This window comes from Myotis daubentonii, chromosome 21 (genome assembly GCF_963259705.1).
Source record: "Myotis daubentonii chromosome 21, mMyoDau2.1, whole genome shotgun sequence".
NCBI classification, from domain to species: Eukaryota; Metazoa; Chordata; class Mammalia; order Chiroptera; family Vespertilionidae; genus Myotis; species Myotis daubentonii.
Genome location: NC_081860.1, coordinates 4,853,902 through 4,873,735, shown reverse-complemented (window position 1 = coordinate 4,873,735; position 19,834 = coordinate 4,853,902). Strand labels below are relative to the sequence as shown.

The 19,834-nt window shown below is 49.7% G+C and overlaps 1 protein-coding gene across 1 annotated transcript in view; it reads left to right on the top strand.

Moving 5' to 3' along the window:
* Positions 1 to 19,834, top strand: part of LOC132222888 (zinc finger protein 551-like) — a 187,698-nt gene that overhangs the window by 49,814 nt on the left and 118,050 nt on the right. The gene's annotated exons all lie outside the window — the stretch shown is intronic.

Below are 19,834 nucleotides of genomic sequence, written 5' to 3'. Positions count from 1 at the left end.
GGGAGAGAGATAGAGAGTTAGAAACATCGATGAGAGAGAAACATCGACCAGCTGCCTCCTGCACATCTCCTACTGGGGATGTGCCCGCAACCCAGGTACATGTCCTTGACCGGAATCGAACCTGGGACCTTTCAGTCCGCAGGCCGACGCTCTATCCACTGAGCCAAACCGGTTTCGGCCTTGTTCTGTCTTTATACAGGATGTCCCAGGCATAACCGGTAGGGAACAGGAACATGCCTGGAGTTGGTCTGCCTCAGATTGGCCTCTAATGTTTGATTCTTGACTTCATGCAGAAAAGATTTCACAACAGGAATTCAGAGATTTTTATTTTTAATTTTTTTCCTTGTATTATTAAGTTATCACAAATGTGTCCTTAACCCCCCATTATCCCCTCACCCCACCAATTTTGCCCTCACCTTCACACCCTGTTTTCTGCATACATTGCTTATGCTTATATGCATGTATACATGTCCTTTGGTTGATCTCTCTCCCTTACCCCCATCCTCCCCTACCTTCTCTCTGAGGTTTGAGCATCTGATCAACACTTCTCTATCTCTGGATGTCTTTTTGTTCATCAGTTTATGTTGTTCATTATAATCCACAAATGAGTGAGATCATGTGATATTTATCTTTCTCTGACTGGCTTATTTCACTTAGCATAATGTTCTCCAGCTCCATCTATGCTGTTGCAAATGGTAGGAACATGCTATGTTTCATTTCTTAGTAATCTGTTATCTTCTGCTTCTATGATTTGATTTTTTAATATTTAAAACTAGAGACCCAGTGCATGGATTCAGCTCTCCGACATTCCCTGAGGGGGTCCCAGATTGCGAGAGGGTGCAGGCCTGGATGAGGGACCCCACCAGTTCATGATAAGGGCCAGGAAGAGAATGTAGGAGGGCTCCGGTGCGTGTCTGGCCCATCTTGCCCAGTACTGATCAGCCAGACCCCAGCAGCAAGCTAACATACCAGTCAGAGCATCTGCCTGCTGGTATTCAGTGCACATCATAGTGACTGGTCGAATGGTTGAATGGTTAGAGGGACAATTAGCATATTAGGCTTTTATGTATATACTAGAGGCCTGTTGCAAAAAGAGATTCATGCATTAGGCCTTCCCTTCTTCTGACTGCCGGCACAGGTTTTCCTTCAGCACCAGGGACCCAGACCTTTGCTCTGGCCGAAGCTGCCTCCAGTCTTCCGTCTTTGCTGTTCTTGCTTTCCTTCAGTCTTCCCTCCGCCGCTTGGAGCATATGCATCTTTGTTGGCGGTTAATTTGCATATCATGTGGATTAGCCAATGGGAGGCATAGTGAAGGTATGGTCAATTACCATGTTTGTCTATTATTAGATAGGATAGACTTGGTGCCTGGTTCACAGGAATCATGTACTGGTCGGGGGCATGGCTTGCAGGGATCGGCCCATGGTGGACTTGTCCCTCATCCTAGTCAGCCTACCTGCGCTCTCACTGTGGGAGTGCACTGACCACCAGGGGATAGCTTCTATGCTGAGCATTTTCTCCCTGGTGGTCAGTGCGTGTCATAGTGACTGGTCGATTGTCATTTTGGTCGTTCCGCCATTCAGTCGCTGGTCATTTATTATATAGGACTAGCGGCCCGGTGCACAAAATTCGTGCACAGTGTGCATGTGTGTGAGTGTGTGTGTGTGTGTCCCTCAGCCCAGCATGCACCCTCTCCAATATGGGACCCCTTGAGGGATGTCCGACTGCCTGTTTAGGCTCAATCCCAGTCACTATCTAGGACTACTAGCTCCCAACCACTCACCTGCCTGCCTGCCCAATTGCCCCTAACCACTTCTACCTGCCAGCCTGATCACCCCCTAACCACTCACCTGCTACCGTGATCAATGCCTGATTGTTCTCCTGCTGGCCTGATTGCCCCTAACTGCCCTCCCCTGCCAGCCTGGTTGCCCCTAACTGCCCTTCATCCTGGTTGCCCCCAACTGCCTTCCCCTGCATGCCTAATCACCCCCAACTCTCATCTCCTACAGGCCTGGGTCCCCCCAACTGCCCTCCCCTACAGGCCTGGTTACCCCCAACTGCCCTCCCCTGCTGGCTTGGTCCCCCCTCAACTGCCCTCCCTTGCAGGCCTGGTCCCCCCCCCCAACTGTCCTTCTATGCAATACTGATCGCCCATGACTGCCCTCCCATGCAGGCCTGGTTTCTCCCAACTACCCTCCCCTGCCAGGCATCTTGTGTGTTGGAGTGATGGTCAATTTGCATATTACCTCTTTATTATATAGGATGTGAACAAGCCTTGTTTCATTACTAAGAAATAGGATATTTTGTGAGTTTATGAACTGATTTATTTAACACTCATTTATTCAAAAAAATGTTCACTGAGGGAGGCTATATGGTTCAGGGCTCAGGTGTCAGCTCACCTGAACTAGCTCAGCTACTGGACAGCAATGTGACCTGAATCTTCCAAGCCTCAGTTTCCCATTCTAGAAAACAGGACTGAACATGGCTCTGCCCTCATTTCCTTTTCTGCAGATCAGACATAGCGGAGGGTGGGGAAGCAACCTAAGGATGTGTGAGAGATGGGAAAGGGGTTCGTGTGGGGCTCACAAGGGGAGTAGGGCAGAGGCCATTACAAGGACTTGGGCTTTTATTCTGGAGGCACCTGAAGGGTTCTGAGTGGGGAAAATGGCACAGGAAGTCTCCTTGCTAATGGTCCCTTTGGCTACAACGTAGAAGATGGAGGTGGTCAGGCAGGCATACCCCCCCATCAGGGGTTGGGGATGGTAGGAGGATTATTAGCTCAGTTGCAGTGGGTGTGGGAGTGAGGACTGACAGTATAGGGTATGGGTGGGTGTGATGGACAGGGTCAGCCCATGTTCTCAGCTTGGGCCTTCAGTGGACAAGATTACATGCAAGACACCCAGGCTCAAAGGGGAAGATGGGCTCTTTTCTGAAACCATAAAATGTTCACTGGGAGGAGGTGTGTTCTGAGCCATCTGAGGAGGTCCTGAGGCCCTGAGGTGGGAAGCTTCGGGGTTAGAATCACTGACAGTCAGACCTTTGGGAAGAAGAGTGGTCGAGGGTAGAAAGAGCAGTAGGAAGGTCATGGGAGGCAGAGAAGATGTTTCCCTGTATCGAATAAACAGAAGTCAGGTTTAAAACACAGAAGTCCACCTATCCAGCCTGGCTCAGTGGCTAAGAGTCGACCTCTGAACCAGGAAGTCATGGCCTGATTCCCAGTCAGGGCACATGCCCAGGGTTGCAGGCTCCATCCCCAGTGTGGGGCTTGCAGGAGGCAGCTGAGGAATGATTCTCTCATAATTGATGATTCTCTCTCTCCTTTTTCTTTCCTCTCTGAAATCAATAGATAGATAGATAGGTATATAGATAGATGATAGATAGATAGATAGATAGATAGATAGATAGATAGATAATAGATAATAGATAGATAGATAGATAGATAGATAGATAGATAGATAGATAGATAGATAGATAGCATATGAAAATTAGGGTGGGACTCCGTAATGGGTCTTGACCACAGGGGGAGGTTATGCATGCAGGTGAGGCCCAGAGTGGAGACACAGACAGGGGGCCAGCCCGCAGCCTCCACAGCCAAGTACAGGCCAGGAGATGAGATGGCAGGCCTGCCTCCCACGGAATCGGCTCAGGTCCCTCCCGCTCCTGCAGAAGCAACATGGCTCCCTCCCAACAGCTCACTTCCGCCTCCCATGGAAGCTGCATGGCTCCCATGAAAGCAGCACTGCTCCCGGCGGCTCCCACAGAAACAGCCAGCAGCTTACTACACGAGATGGGCTACTAGAATATATATATATATATATATATATATATATATATATATATATATATATTCCCATGAGTATAGTTTTCCATTGATTGTTTTAGAGAAAGTGGAAGAGAGAGGGAGAGAAAGACAGAGAAAAATATCAATGTGAGGGAAACACCTTGGTTGCCTCCTGTATGCACCCCTACCTACCAAGGCCTGGGCCAGGGTGGAACCTGCAACAGAGTATGTGCCCTTGAGTGGAATCAAACCTGGAACCCCTTGGTCCACAGGCCAATGCTCTATCCATTGAGTCAAACCAGCTAGGGCAATAAAAATATGTTTTTAAAAAATAAATAAGCTTAAAAAGCACAGAAGTTAGCAGAGGCAGGAAGTGCTCTCCTAGTTGCCTAGGGTTGGAAGGTTGGGGGGAATTTTGGTGTGGCTGTTAAACTGTGTTTGGAACTGCGTTTTGGTAAGCTATGAAAATGATGTAAAATTGTGGACATGGATGCACAACCCTTATTATACTCAGTGTATATTTTGAATGGGTGAGTGATGGTATGTGAACTATATCAATAAAAAGCCAACATTTGAAGAAATAGCAACACGGCATATCTGGGAGGTCTCTGTTCTGTTCTGCAACTTTTATCTCAGTATGACATTATTTCCAGGTTAAAAGTTAAAAGAGTAAATAGCCCAGGAGTGAGGAAGGAATGGTAACTGTTCTGGAGAGGAGGGGTGACCCAGAGCACAGGGTCAGGAGGGAGGAGCGCAAGTGGGGGGATAAGTGGAAACAGTTGTGGGTGGGAGAACAGGAGAGGAAAAACCGGATATTTGTGGGTAGTGGTCAAGGTCCTGGTGGAGGTCTGGTGGAGGCTCAGTGCCAGACTGATGTTAAAAGACTGCAGAAGCTGGAGACGGGTTGGTCTGCCTGAGATCATCAGGTTTATCAGCAGTGATGGCCACCAGCAGAGTAGGTTTATTTCTTCCCAAGTTGAAGGTCAGTTGTACATACAACTTGAAATGATGGCTTTCTCTTTCATGTGTTTATATTTTTAGGATTCGCTTGATGCTGGAAAAGATGTTGGTACTGAAGGACAATGACATGCAGAGGGTTCTGGGCTATGACCCTGAGCCTGTAGAGAAACTGAGGAAATTGCAAAGAGCTTTGGTGAGTCACTTTTACTCCTAAGTGCTTTGAGTTCCCTGTGGACGTGGACCCATCGTGGAAGTCTGGGAGGTAGTTGGAGCTGTGAGTCAGGTGACCGGCCTGGCCAGCAAGAGTTCCGAGGGATCAAATGGCAACTGTGTTTCTGTGGTGAGACCCTGTGATTGGCCTGTGTGCAGTGAGTCCCTGTGAGTTAAGCATCCTCCACACTTACCCTGTGGTCTTGGACTGGGCTGTGTAGCAGAATCATCCTAGAACCTTCTGATCACTTTGGAAGAGGCCCCACCAGGACCAGAGGTGTTAGCCTAGGACAGGGGTGGGCAAACTTTTTGACTCGAGGGCCACAATGGGTTCTTAAACTAGACCGGAGGGCCGGAACGAAAGCATGGATGGAGTGTTTGTGTGAACTAATATAAATTCAAAGTAAACATCATTACAAAAAAGGGTACGGTCTTTTTTTCAATAGTTTTATTCATTTCAAATGGGCTGGATCCAGCCCGCGGGCCGTAGTTTGCCCATGGCTGGCCTAGGAGGAGAGGGGGCTTGTCTGTTTATCCTTCCCAGGTTTTTTTGTGTGGGGCCACAGCTGAGACCCACTGCCCTCTCTAATCAGGGTGAGTCCTCTATCCTTCCTTTATTATTTTTTTAAAATTCTATTTTATATATATCCTATCTAATAATAGACAAACATGGTAATTAACCATACCTCCGCTATGCTTCCCATTGGCTAATCAGCAGGACATGCAAATTAACTGCCAACAAAGATGGCGGCCAGCATCCACGCAGCTGTAGCGAACAGGAGGCTTGCTTGCTCCAGTGATGGAGGAAACCAAGGTTTCCCGCCTGCTGTGGCTCAGCTCTGAGCTCCGGATGCAACAATGTTGCAATTATAGAAGCTAAACAAACCCCAGGTACCTGCTTTCAGCCAGCAGGGCCTCAGAGCTTAGAGCAGCCAGTGATGGCAACAGAGTTTCAATTATAGAAGCTAAACAAACCCAGATACCTGCTTTCAGCCGGCAATGGCCTCAGAGCTGGAGCAGGCTCTCAGCTCCAGTGACAGCTATAGAAGGTAAATAAATCCCAGAATAAAAAATAATAATAATAAAAAAAGAGGCTGGGAGCTTCAGTCGCCCGCCAGCCTGAAAATGGCCCTCAGCCCCTCACCCAGACTGGCCAGGCACCCCAGTGGGGACCCCCACCCTGAAGGGGGTGTGACCAGCTGCAAACAGCCATCAGTCCGTCATCCAGGTTGGCCAGGCACCCAAGCGGGACCCCCACCTTGATCCAGATCACCCTTCAGTGCAAACCAGCCAGCCCCCAGCCGTGCACTGGGCCTCTAGTAGATATATTATTGGTTTCAGAGAGAGAGAGAGAGGAAGAGAAAGAGAGAGAGAGAAAGAGAGAGAGAGAGAGAGAGAAGAGAGAGAGAGAGAGAGAGAGAGAGAGAGAGAGAGAGAGAGAGAGAGAGAAACATCAATGATAAGAATTATTGATTAACTGCTGCCTGCACACCCACTCTGGGGATTGAGCCAACAACTGGGGCATGTGCCTTGACCTGGAATCAAACCGTGACCATCTGGCTCATAGAACAACGCTCAACCACTGAGCCAGGTGGACCAGGGTCAGGTGTCATAAAACGGCTTATATATATAAAGGAATGTTATTGCTGCTTTAGTTTGCTCCAAGGTATTCTTTGAAACTATTGGGAAATTTGGCAAGAATTTAAACTAAAAATTTAAAATTACCTTCTAAGACCTAGTGGAACTCATTTTTTCTTTAAATACTGTCCTGAGGATATGCTTGAGAGAGAGAGAGAGAGAGAGAGAGAGAGAGAGAGAGAGAGAGAGAGAGAGAGAGAAATGTTGATGTTAGAGAAAAGTATCAATCGGTAGCATCTCATACGCACTCCCACTGGGGCTGGCCTCAGGATACGCAGTGCGGAGGCGCACGCGAGTCATGCAAGAGTTGAGTGAGCCAGTCAGCAGTCTCATTGTGTAGTGGTTAATGCTAGTCGCGTCCACAAATCGCGCACAGGTGACAAAAGTACCTACTCTAAGCATAAAGTTACCTGTATTTTTCCAACCAGCTGCAAATCCTATAGGTATTTTTGTCATCAATTTAAGAATTGTAATTCTTTTGTGTTGGTGGCTTTATTATTATAAAATGAAACATTTTTTAAGGTGCCCTGTTTGAGATGGCTACAAAGAAGAAGCAAAGAAAAACAGAAGACGAAAACCGTGAATTTAAAGTTGAATTTAAAGTTGAATGTACCTACCTCTGTAGTTTAACTTTAAAAAATTTTGCTCTCAGAAGAAATTTCAATCGTTGTATTGTTGATATTTGGCTCTGTTGACTAATGAGTTTGCCGACCACTGGCCTAGATTAACAACCTCATTGCCTGTAAACTGGTCCCTGAGGCACCTGCCCCCTGCGAACCCACAACCCTCATTGCCTGTAACCTGTAACCACTGTATCTTGCCTACTGTCCCATGTCTGTAATTTCTACTTTCCCAAGCAATCTGTATCATTCTACCCAAGAGAAGCTGATGGCTTATGGGGAGAGTAGAGGAGATGTTCATGGATGACCTGCTGCTCTCCCATTCTGCCCACATTAATGGAATAAACGCCATATATGAGACAACCCAGTCTCTGCTACATTCGTTCAAGTAGTAACCAGCAGCCTGGACCCATTGGTTGTCCAGTTTCACTTTAAGTAATTTTATAGCAGTTAGTGAAGCTAGGTAATTAACATAAATACTAATCAATACTCCACCATCATAAGTCGAAAGATTTCATCTACTTAAAACAATTTACATTTATTTTTAATTAAGAATGAATTTTTGGTGAATCCATGTGCCCTGTCCTTGGGGGTACATGGGTCTCCCAGGGATGCAGAATAAAGTTTCCTTCCTTCCTTCCTTTTCTGATTAACTCTCTTTATTTCCTTCGCCGCCTCCTGAGCCACCTAACCTAACATTTGGTGCCTTGAAACCCGGGTGGTGCGAGCACTCCATTTGGCCATCCCTCCACAGCTTGGGGTGCCCGTCTCTCCCTCCTCGTGACTCTGGACCCATCAGGACCTCATCTCTTCAGCTCAGCATCTTTTCCCAGTTTGGCAGCATCAGTGGTGAGTCCCGCCCCACCCCCCCAAGCCGGTCCCAGGTGGCCGGCCGCCCGCCGGCGTCTCTGTCTGTAAAACGCAGCCACGTCAGAGATTGCCTTTTCTGGACCCTTCCAGGAAGGCTCCTTCAGACCTGGGAAGGTAGCAGGGATGCCTCTACCCCGCCCACGGTCCCTCCGTCCGTCCGTAGCGTGGGTTAAACCACTGGGAGGCCAGCCTTTGGCCCTACTACAGGCCACGGGTATCGAGCACGGGGAATCCAAGTTCCAAACCTGACCTGAGCACACCTCTAGGGTGCCGGCTCTCCGATCTGGCTAAACACTATGCCTGCCCCGGACCTGTGTCCTTTTTAATGTAGCATGGCCTCAGTATGAAAATGGGACTTTGAATTTACCGTCTGCACCGATCTCAGTAATTTCTGCCAGTGAACCAGGAACTGTGCCCAAGTCTCTCTCTCTCTCTCAGTCTCTCTCTCTCAGCCTCTCTCCATCTGGTCTGCATCCCTGTCCCTCCCCCGAAAGTTTGTCGTCTCCACGTCCTCCCCCCGCCCCTTCACCGGAGACCACCACAAATTCCCCCAGCGGCTTCTTGCCCCTGTCCGTGTCCACCCTCTCTCCTCCTCCCTCCCTGCCGGACCTCTTCCAGCCACGCCTTATCCACGGCCTCCTGACCCCGCCTCCCCTTATTCCGCCCGCCCCATGGTGGCCGGAAACTCAACCTGCCTTTTTTAAAAAAATTTTATTTTATTAAATCTTTATTGTTCAGATTATTACATTTGTTCCTCTTTCCCCCCCCATAGCTCCCCTCCACCCACTTCCCACCCCACCCTCTGCCCTTACCCCCCACTGTCCTCATCCATAGGTGCACAATTTTTGTCCAGTCTCTTCCCGCATCTCCCACACCCCTTTCCCCCCAAGAATAGTCAGTCCATTCCCTTTCTATGTCCCTGATTCTATTATAATCACCAGTTCATTCTGTACATCAGATTATTTATTCACTTGATTCTTAGATTCAGTTGTTGATAGATGTATGTTTGTTGTTCATAATTTGTATCTTTACCATGTTCTTCCTCTTCCTCTTCTTAAAGGATACCTTTCAGCATTTCATATAATACTGGTTTGGTGGTGATGAACTCCTTTAGCTTTTCTTTATCTGTGAAGCTCTTTATCTGACCTTCAATTCTGAATGATAGCTTTGCTGGATAAAGTAATCTTGGTTGTAGGTTCTTGGTATTCATCACTTTGAATATTTCTTGCCACTCCCTTCTGGCCTGCAGAGTTTCTGTGGAGAAATCAGCTGACAGTCGTATGGGTATTCCCTTGTAGGTAACTGAGTTTCTTTCTCTTGCTGCTCTTAAGAGTCTCTCTTTGTCTTTTGCTCTTGGCATTTTAATTATGATGTGTCTTGGTGTGGTCCTCTTTGGATTCCTTTTGTTTGGGGTTCTCTGCACTTCCTGGACTTGTAAGTCTCTTTCTTTCACCAGGTGGGGAAGTTTTCTGTCATTATTTCTTCAAATAGGTTTTCAATATCTTGCTCTCTCTCATCTTCTGGCACCCCTATAATCCGGATGTTGATACGCTTGAAGCTGTCCCAGCGGCTCCTTACACTATCTTCATATTTTCGGATTCTTTTTTCATTTTGCTTTTCTGGTTGGGTGTTTTTTGCTTCTTTGCATTTCAAATCTTTGACTTGATTCCTGCGCTCCTCTGGTCTGCTGTTGGGAGTCTGTATAATATTTGTTATTTCAGTCCGTGTATGCTTAATTTCTAGTTGGTTCTTTATCATAGCATCGAGGGTCTCATTAGATTTATTGTAGATCTCAATAAGTTTATTGGCGGCTTCTAGACAGTTCTTGAGCGACCTTAAAAGTGTGGTTCTGAACTCAATATCCTCCATTGACAGTTTTGTCCTGTTTCTTTGTCTCCGCATTTTTATGCTTTCTTGGTGCACCCCCTAGTGGTCTTTGTGCGCTTCTTGTTGTAGTTAAACCTTGATTGTTGTAGTTAATACTAGGGGGATTTGACCTCCAGGCCAACTGGCTGTGAGAATCAGCTGTGTCTGCAGTGGGAAAACTTCTGTCCTCTAGGGAGGTGCTAATCTAGCCTTTGCCTGAGGCTATCTGGCAAATGGCTCTGGGCAGGGCTTGTGCGGAGCGGGTCGCAGGGGATCAACAGGGTGGGCTGGAGGGAGCACTTATGGCTGCTCTCAGTCCCATCCCCAGAGGCTCTGCCTCTCAGAGTCCCAGCAACCACTGCAAACCTCTGAGAGAAAGCTGCCCTCGCGTTCCAACCAATGCCAGACAGTCCCGCTTCTCCTGTTTGAGTCTGGGTCCCTAGAGACTTGCCCAGAACTGGAGCTCAGAATCTGAGACACCCCCCACCCCGACTGAAAACGACAACCTTGCCCTCAGCTACCAGCCCGCTCCGCCCGCACCTCCGCACCTTTGTACTTTCCGCACTGCGCCTCCTCTGAGTCTCGTATGCTGTTCTTTTTCCTTCTAGTTCAAGAATTTCCCCTCAGCCAGTCTTCCTGTGGTTCTGGGCGATGTCCGTTCCGTCTTTTAGTTGTTGTTTTTTTTTTTAAATATATCTTTATTGATTTCAGAGAGGAAGGGAGAGGGAGAGAGAGATAGAAACATCAATGATGAAAGAGAATCGAGCCTGAAACCCGGGCATGTGCCCTTGACTGGAATCGAACCCAGGACCCTTAGGTCTAGCAGGCCGAGGCTCTATCCACTGGGCCAAACCAGCTAGAGCTAGTTGTATTTTTGAAGTGGTTGTTCGAGGTAGCTAACTCCGGTCTTTACCTATGCCGCCATCTTGGTTTCCACCTCTGTTCTGTTTCTTCTCAACCTGCCTTTTACAGCCCCGTGCCCCTGCACGCCACTACCGCGGGCACTGTGCCCTGTTCCACCGCTGCGCAGTCAGTCCATCCGCCTGCTCTGCCACGCACTGCCACCACCGCTGCCTCCACTACCGCCTCAGCCACTGCGGGAGCCGGAAACTCAAGTCCCCTGACGACAACTCCGCCCCCACCCCTGCCTGCTTCCCCAGTCAGCACCCACGCGCCAGTAGGCTCCACCTTCCTTCTGCCCCGCCTTCGTTTTGCCCCGCCCCTGGGAGGTTGTGACTTTTAACTGCAATTGAGAAGCACCTGGTGTCTTTCTCCCCCAACCCCACTGCTTTCATCAAAGAATTCTGGTACCTCTCCCACGCCCACCCAGGCCACCTCTCCCGCTCTCTCCGCTCCCCTTACAGGCCTGCCTTAGTAACCTGTACCCCATGCCGTGCCCTCTGTAAGTTCTAACCGCCTGCCTTCCTCTGTGCGCTCCGCCGAATCTCCTCCCCCATGATTGACAGCAATTTAAATTCACAGGTGGCTGGCCAGTTACCTTTGCGAGAAATTCCTCTTCTATTCCTGTGCCCATTCTATCCCTGAGGGAGCAGCAGGGACCGAGGGCATTGTCTGAATCTATGCCCCCATTTTTATGTCCAGCCTCACAGATTGAGAGGCATTTCAGGTCCTTTTCCACTGACCTGACCACCTTTACTGTAAACTTCCATAAACCCCTCGTTAACCTGACCTAAGGTCTTTAATAATAGAGACGAGGAGACCCAAATCCAAAATCAAAGGCGAGATCAGGCCAAGGCTGAGGCCCATTGGGAGGCCTTCTAGCTCCTAGCCACCTATTTCAAACCCCAAACGAAGTGCTGGTCCTCCAACTGCGGTTAAGTCAGGGGCTAAGCTGCCTCCGGGCCCCATGCTTCAAATGCAGCAAGGAAAGACAGTGAGCCAAGTCCTGCTCAAACCCGAGACCCTGGCCTGGGCCCTGCCCAAGGTGTGGAAGGAAAGGCCACTGGAAATTGGACTGTAGTCTGGCCCTCCAGGTCAGGCCTCAGCCAGTCCAGCATGGCTGCCCTCTGGATCTGGTTTGGAGCTCCCAGACCTCCTGGGACTGGCCACCGAAGAAGCTGCCCAGGCCCCAACAGGGCCCCACAGACTTACACCACCAGGACAGAGCTTTGGGTAACGACTGTGGTGGCAGATAAGCCTTATCTCCTTTATAATTGACACTGGGGCCACTTATTCTGCCCTCCCTGAATTCGTTCCTTGGCCACTCCTCAGTCTCTATTATGGGGGTTGACGGATCAGTCTCACAGCCATTAGACACCTCACTCTACACTGCATCTTACTAAATTCCCTCATTCACTGTTTTTCTGGTTCTGCCTGGGTGCCCATCCAGGGATGCCATGTGTCCCGTTATGGGGCCCAGTTGTCCCAGACCACAGTCGCCTAGCTCAGTTTTCACCTAGCTCAGTCTTTGCTGTGAACGCCTTATCTTCTAATCTCCTCCACGACTGTCCCCTCCTCTGAACTGAAAATCAAAAAAAAAAAAAAGAATGAATTTTTAATTAATCCAAGTAAAACCATTACTAATTTAGAAATAATTAAAACACTTTTAGCTCATTGATTTACACCCTAAATGTTTAAATTCTGTTCTGAGAATACCTGCATATTTGTTCTCTAAATGTCTTCCTTGCATGTGTTAATTTAATACTCTAGCACAGAAAGCTAGGTAAAAAATCTTTTTATTAAAATATTTTCCAGTCTGGCCAGTGTTGCTCAGTGATTGAGCATCAAACTATGAACCAGGAAATCACCCTTCCATACCCGATCAGGGCACAAGCCCAGGTTGGGGGCTCAATGCCCATTATGAGGCATGCAGGAGGCAGCCTATCAATGATTCTCTCTCATCATTGATGTTTATATATCTCCCTCCTTCTCCTTTTCCCTCTGAATATAATAAAAAAAATATTTTAAAAGTAAGTAAATAAAGTATTTTCCAAATATACAGCTTTACTTTGTTCATTTTTCTTACAAACTACACATTAATAAATCGTCTGTCAAATTGTTTTTTAGGCAGTTGACTGGTGGTGTTCAGGTGTTCTAAGGTATGAACTATTCACAGTCGATGATGATAAGAATTTCAGAAATGAGCTCTCTAGATAAGACTCCACAAAATAAAATGAATGTCCTGTTAACTAAAAGGTACGAATTGATGTCTGTAATTCAGCTGAAGGGAAAACAATAATTTCTTAAAATGTGGCAGACAAAATTAGAATGAAATATTTAATTTCCATTTGTAATTATGTAGGATATATATATATATATATATATATATATATATATATATATATATATATATATATATAACCTTTTTGTTTCTTTATAGTTTATACTAGAGGCCGGGTGCACAAAAATTTGTGCACTTGGGGGGGAGGGGCATCCCTCAGCCCGGCCTGTGCCCTCTCGCAGTCTGGGATCCTTCAGGAGATAACGACCTGCTGGCTTAGGCCTGCTCCCGGGTGGCAGAGGACAGGCCCAATCCCTAGGTGCAGCCCTTGGTTGGGCTCAGAGCAGGGCCGATTGGGGAGTTGGGGCGCCACTCCCTGTCATGCACAGAGCAGGGCGGATTGGGAGGTTGCGATGCCACCCCCAGTCACGCTCAGGGTAGGGCCGATTGGGGGGTTGGGGCACCGCCCCCTGTCACACTCAAGGCAGGGTCGATGGAGAGGTTGCGGCGCCACCCCGTCGCGCACAGAGCAGGGCCAATCAGGGGGTTGGGGCGCCGCCCTCTATCACCCACAGAGCAGGGCCAATCAGGGGGTTGGGGTGCCGCCACTGTCACACTCAGGGCAGGGCTGATGGGGAGGTTATGGCTCTACCCCGTCACACACAGAGCAGGGCCTGTGGTGGGGGGGGGGGGTTTGGGGTGCCGCACCCTGTCACACACAGAGCTGCAGGGCGATCAGGGGGTTTGGGCACTGCCCCCTGTCACGCTGATCCCGGTGCCGGGATGCATATTACCCTTTTACTATATAGGGTAGAGGCCTGGTGCACAGGTTGGGGCCGGCTGGTTTGCCCTGAAGGGTGTCCTGGATCAGGTTGGGGGTCCCCACTGGGGTGCCTGGACAGCCTGGGTGAGGGGATGATGGCTGTTTGCAGCTGGTCACACACCCTTCAGGGTGGGAGTCCTCACTGGGGTGCCTGGCCAGTCTGGGTGAGGGGCTGAGGGCTGTTTTCAGGCTGGGGGTGACTGAAGCTCCCAACCGCTCCTTTTTTCCTATTTTTTTTTTTTATTCTGGGCCAGCTTTAGCTTGAGACTTGGCTCCAGCTCTTAGGCCTCCGCTGCTGAAAGTAGGTTTCTGGCCTTTGCATGCAATGTTGCAATCCTGCTGGGTGAAGTCCGGAGGTATTTGTTACATAGTTTCTTAAACTGCAGGCTCAGAGGCCTGCAGCCGCAGGCGGGGAACGTTGGTTTCCTCCGTCACTGAGGCAAGCAAGCCTCATGTTAGTTTCAAGCTGCCTGGCTGCCGGCTGCCATCTTGGCTGTCAGTTAATTTGCATATCTTGCTGATTAGCTAATGGGAAGGGTAGCGGTCGTACGCCAATTACCATGTTTCTCTTTTATTAGTGTAGATACCCACATAGGTCTTACGTTTCATAGGGTGAGTGTCCTAATTTTTCTGTATTCCAATGCAGTTAACATGGGGCATGAGCTGCTGGCAGAGCTGTTTAGAATGCGGCCCATAGGGCAGTTTGAAATGGGCGGCATGGAAACTGTGGAATGTGTGGTGCAGTGTCGGTGGACGTGGAGTCGGTGGGTGTGGAGTCGGTTGTGTGCAGAGTCGGTGGACGTAGAGTCGGTGGACGTAGAGTCGGTGGACATACAGTCGGTGGACATAGAGTCGGTGAACTTAGAGTCGGTGAGAGCAGAGTTGGTGAGTGCAGAGCCACTTCATGTGTAAGAAGGGACTGTCCCTGCCTCCCCCTCAGGGCTATTGTGAAGAGTGAATGTGGCAAGGGCAGAGGGCGCCTAGTGCAGGGCTGGGGATGGGCAGAGAGATGGTGCCCAGGTGAATCCAGAGTCAGCAAACCCTTCCTGCTGCCAGGCTTCAATCACAACTGTGTCCACTGATGGGAGGTCCACGGCTTTCCTTCTATCAAGAATCTTGGGTTCTGGCTTCTGCAGGGAAGATGAACAGGAGATTGAAAAGCAGCAGCTACTGCCCACTCACAGTCGTTAGAGCCCATGAGTGGGGCCGGCCTTGGAAACCTGCCACCGATAGAAAGGGTCACATCCGGTGGAGGCGTGTTCCCACACAGTGAAGGCATTCAGGGGAGACTCAGACCCCTAAGACACCCAGTGGTTCTGGGAGGGCTCCTGGGGCGGGAGCAGAGATGAGGGGAAAGAGCCAAATGGCTCCCCCATGTGTGCTGGGCACGGGGACAGCAGTAAGTCCAGCAGTCTCCTCCCGTTAGTGGACCTGCGAGGGACCAGCCATGGAGTCCCACACCCAGCATGTGCCTGACACCCAGAGGCCCATAGTATGATTTGTTGTGTCTGAGCCCTCATTTCCAGCAAACTGCCGAGAGCTGTTGGTTTTCCAAGAGGACATGTGGAAACTGTTCAGATAGGAACTGTGTGTTGAATAAAATCTTGCCCGAATAGCTATTTATTTCCAGCCCCAGATCAGTGGAGTGACAGTGGAATAGAGAGGCCTAGACTCAGCACTTAAACCCTGGACAGACCCTTAGCCCCACCCCTTCCTTGTTAAGGAAATGGGCTCAGTGAAGTCTCATGCCTATCAGTAGCTGTACATGTCAGACCCTCTTATACCACATGTACAACAGATTGGGGCACTGTTAGGATTATGTGGTGCCCTTCTGTGCCTTTCTGTTGCTTTTGCTGACATAGTGACCTGCTGATGGTGAAGAGTTTCTTATTAAGCTCATTGTCTTGACTGGGCAACACTTAAGGCCTGCAAAACAGACAGGGCCTGCCTGGCCAGGGCTGATGCCCAGGTTGGAGGATCCTTACACAGGGATGGCCTGTAGGATGCAGCCGATCAATGGTTCTCTCTCATCATTGATGTTTCTATCTCTCCCTCTCCCTTCGTCTCTGTGATAAATAAAGATATATATATATATATACACACACACACACATACATACAGTGGGGCCTTGACTTACGAGTGTCCTGACTAACGAGTTTTTCGAGATACGAGCCATCTCTCGGGCGATTTTTTGCTTTGAGTTGCGACCTAAAATTCGGGTTAAGAGCCAGCTTCAGATACCCCACCGCTAGTTGGTGCAGCGAATGTCACAGTGAACGCCACAACATCAGCCCAGCATCACGTGTCTCACTCATTCACAATTGATTTGACATAGGAGTAATTTGAGTTATGAGCTCCGTCATGGAACGAATTAAACTCGTAAGTCAAGGCCCCACTGTATATGTTTCTTTTAAAATATATTTTATTTATTTATAAAATGTGTGTGTGTGTGTGTGTGTGTGTGTGTGTGTGTGTGTGTTAAAAAAAACCCACAAAACCAGATAGGGCCTGACTGCTGTGTTGCTTTTCGGTAAGGATGGATGTAGGTGGGTAACTATTACAAATAGCGTCTCTACTAGTGTTTAGCATGTGGGTTGAGCTGTGATTTGGGAGTCCCTACGACCTTTCCAAGACATGTTAAACCCGCTAAGGAGCTGCAGTGCTGCCTGTCATCATATTCCTTGCTTTAAAGCCCTGTGTGTAAGCCCCTTTGTTCAGACACCACTGAGAGACATTGGGTGTCTTCATCACCTAAGGCCACTGGGTCAGCATGTCTGTTAGTGGCTGTAGGTCTCCCAGCTGGGCCCTGTGTTGGAGTCACCTCTGTGCAGCTGTGTTTTTGGAAGTGAGAAGGTGCATGGGGGCCCTTCATTCTGGGGGAATGAGGATAGATGCATGCAGGTGGGGCTGTCCAGAAGGTACCCCGGGGTACATCCTCACCCCACCCCTCTTCCTGCACTAGGATCGTGGACATATCCCCCAGCAGTTCCTTGAGGAGCTGTTGGGGGACAGCGTGGCCCTCAAGGCTGAACAGGTCCAGAGGATGAACCAGCACACCCACCTGAGCTGGGAGATGGAGCAGCTGTCAGAAGGTAGGTAGCAGCCCCTGGTGCCTGGGAGCAAACCTGGCTGTGGCTTCTTCATCCAGGGAGCTGAGCCCTTGGATTTGAATCTCATGTGTCAGCTCATCCTCACCCCAAGGGAATAAGATTTTATTTAAAAGCCATTTGGAACTGTTTCATTGCAATTCTCCCCAAGGAGAACATGAAGGGTCTAGCAACCTTGACTTGAGGACATGAACTACAAAGTAAGTGTTGCCAGATTTCTCAGCTCCCATGTGGACAGTCCCAGGAGCTTCCAGATGACAGCACACTGGCACCCAGAGGATGTCGTAGATCTGTCCATGGGGGATTGAAAGCTCTGGATGGCAGGAGCCTTCCCCAGTGGTTACTAACCTCCAGTATAACTGACCCTGGGCATGATTTCCTCCATTTATTTAATAATTGGACAGATGGGTGCAGTCTGTACTCTGCCCCCTCTGGGCAGGGGCTGCTACGTGTTGGCTTCTCAGTGGAGCCAGGCCTCTTCCCCTCCACTGTGTTTGCCCCCTCACAGCCCCGGAGGAGGTGTGGGGTTGGCCAGGGGAAGGTAGGTGGGGCGGCAGGCAGTGCTCCCAGCAAACAAGTAGCCAGTTCCTGTGCTCAACAACATCACATGTGCACCTGAGGGTGCAGGTGAAGGTGTGCTTAGATCTCTGCAGAGCTCAGGAGGGCCTTGAACTAGTTGGGGGGTGAGAGAGGTGCTGCTTTTCCAATTTTGATCAACATTCCTAAGCATCATGGAGAGGCTGTTGAAAGAAGCTGGATATTCCTTCTTATCAAGTTTTCCCATCATTTCCAAACCTACAATCAGTTCATTGAACTATGAATCTGTCTGATAAGCCAGTTTTTTCAGTGGTTTGGTGTCTCTGCACTCCTGGGACCAAGTGTGGGCAAAACAGGGATCCCTGCTCTGGGACTTCAGGTTCCTGAGGAGGACCACTGCCCCCCAGTGGAAGGCAGGATTGGGGCCGGCTGGCAGAGACCTCTCAGACCTCATGTTTCTGTTAGAGACCAGGGCGGCTGGTGGGTTGGGAAGCCTCCCTGATTCAGGCCCTCTGTGTAGTTTGTGAGCCCTTTCAGGTCAGTGCCCTTGACTACTTCTTGGTGTTCACACTTTTGCTGCTTAGCTGGCAGGAGCCTTCCCCAGTGGTGACTAACTCCAGTATAACTGACATTCATCAACAAAGCGTGAATGTACTTCTGTGTGGATGGTGTGCTGGCTTCTTGAGTCAGAAAGGCCTGACTTCAAGTCCTGGATCCTCCACCTGTTAGCCAGGTGACCTAATTTTAAACCTCAGTTTTCTTATCTGCAAAATGGGGGTAATGAACCTGCCTCACAGGATTGCTGTTGGAGACTGGGTGTAAGCTGACACGGTCCTTGCACCTGAAGGGGCTTGCAAGGGTGGGACCCTTACCCACACAGTTTTCCCAGACTTGTTTGGATGGCGGTTATCAGTAGAATGAGAGCAACCTTTGTAGAATGAGAACAGCCTTTCATGGCTTATCAAGAAGTCTGTTACTATTTACTGAGAATTGCTGTACCAAGAATTTGTCCTTCCACTTTGTCTCTCCTTTAGAGATTAAGAGGAACAAAGAGGGGAACCAAGATGGCGGCGTAGGGAGTAGACCTGTGCGTGCTGCCTCCCACAACATCATTGAAACTACCAACTATAAGACAAACAGCCACCATTCAGAACCATGGGGAAGTTGGCCCAGTGGGAGTTCTACAGCTGGAAGAAAAGAAAGAAACGCAGTGAGACTGAGTAGGAGCTGCAGAGGCACCAAAAACAGAAGTACGCAGTCGCACGCCAGGCGGGCTGCAACTGGATGCGTGGGTTTTTTTTTTGTTTTTTTTCATTCGGAAGTGGTTACGAACCCTCGAATCCTCTGGGCTTGCTCGGGGTGGGTCTCTGAGGCCCCAGGCCCCACGGGGAGAGGCGGCACAGCCCTGCAGCTGTTGGAGAGCGGGGGAGGCTCTGGCGCGTGGCTGCTCCCCGGCACTGGGGGACGCAAAGTCCCGTTGTCCCAGAGAGGCGAGGAGCCGCTGAGATGCCACCATTGCTATTTGCTCCGCCCTGGTGACTCCCTGAGATCCAGCCCTAATCAACTTACATCCCCAGCCAAGCTGTGCCAGGTGCACAAAAAGACCCACCTGCGCTTTTGCAACCTAGCCCAACAAATTGCAGACTTCAACTCCTTACACCCATGGGAGATGCGCTCAAGAAGCAGATCCAGGAGAACCAAGATGGCGGCGTAAGGGAGAGACCTGTGCATGCTGCCTCCCACAACTACATCGAGGCTACCAACTGTGGGACAAACAGCTATCATACGGAACAATGGGAAAGCTGGCCCATTGGAGGCTCTGCAACTGGAAGGAAAGAAAGAAGAGCATTGAGACTGAGTAGGATGTGCAGAGACACCAACTACAGAGCCCAACCCAGCAGGCTACAGATTTCGGCTCCTCGCATCTGGGAGGGACACGCTCGGGGGGCAGAGTCGGGTTCGGGGAAGGCCGGGGCCGGGTCTGGCTGGGCCTGCGATGTGGAACCGCTGTACCAGCAGGCGCACAAGCACGCCCACCAGTTCCAGTCTGTGCGCTTGGTGGAGGGCGAAGTCTGAGCAGGCGTGCTGGATGTTCAGCCACCAGGAAAGCCTGGAGCTTTTGTCTGGTGGGGAGCCGCCCGGCAGGCCACCAGAGTGCCAAACTTCGTGTTTCCCCGGCGAGGCTGGGACGGCCCAGGTGACGTCTGGGAGGCCCTGGTGAGGCCGATACAGCCACGGTGAAGT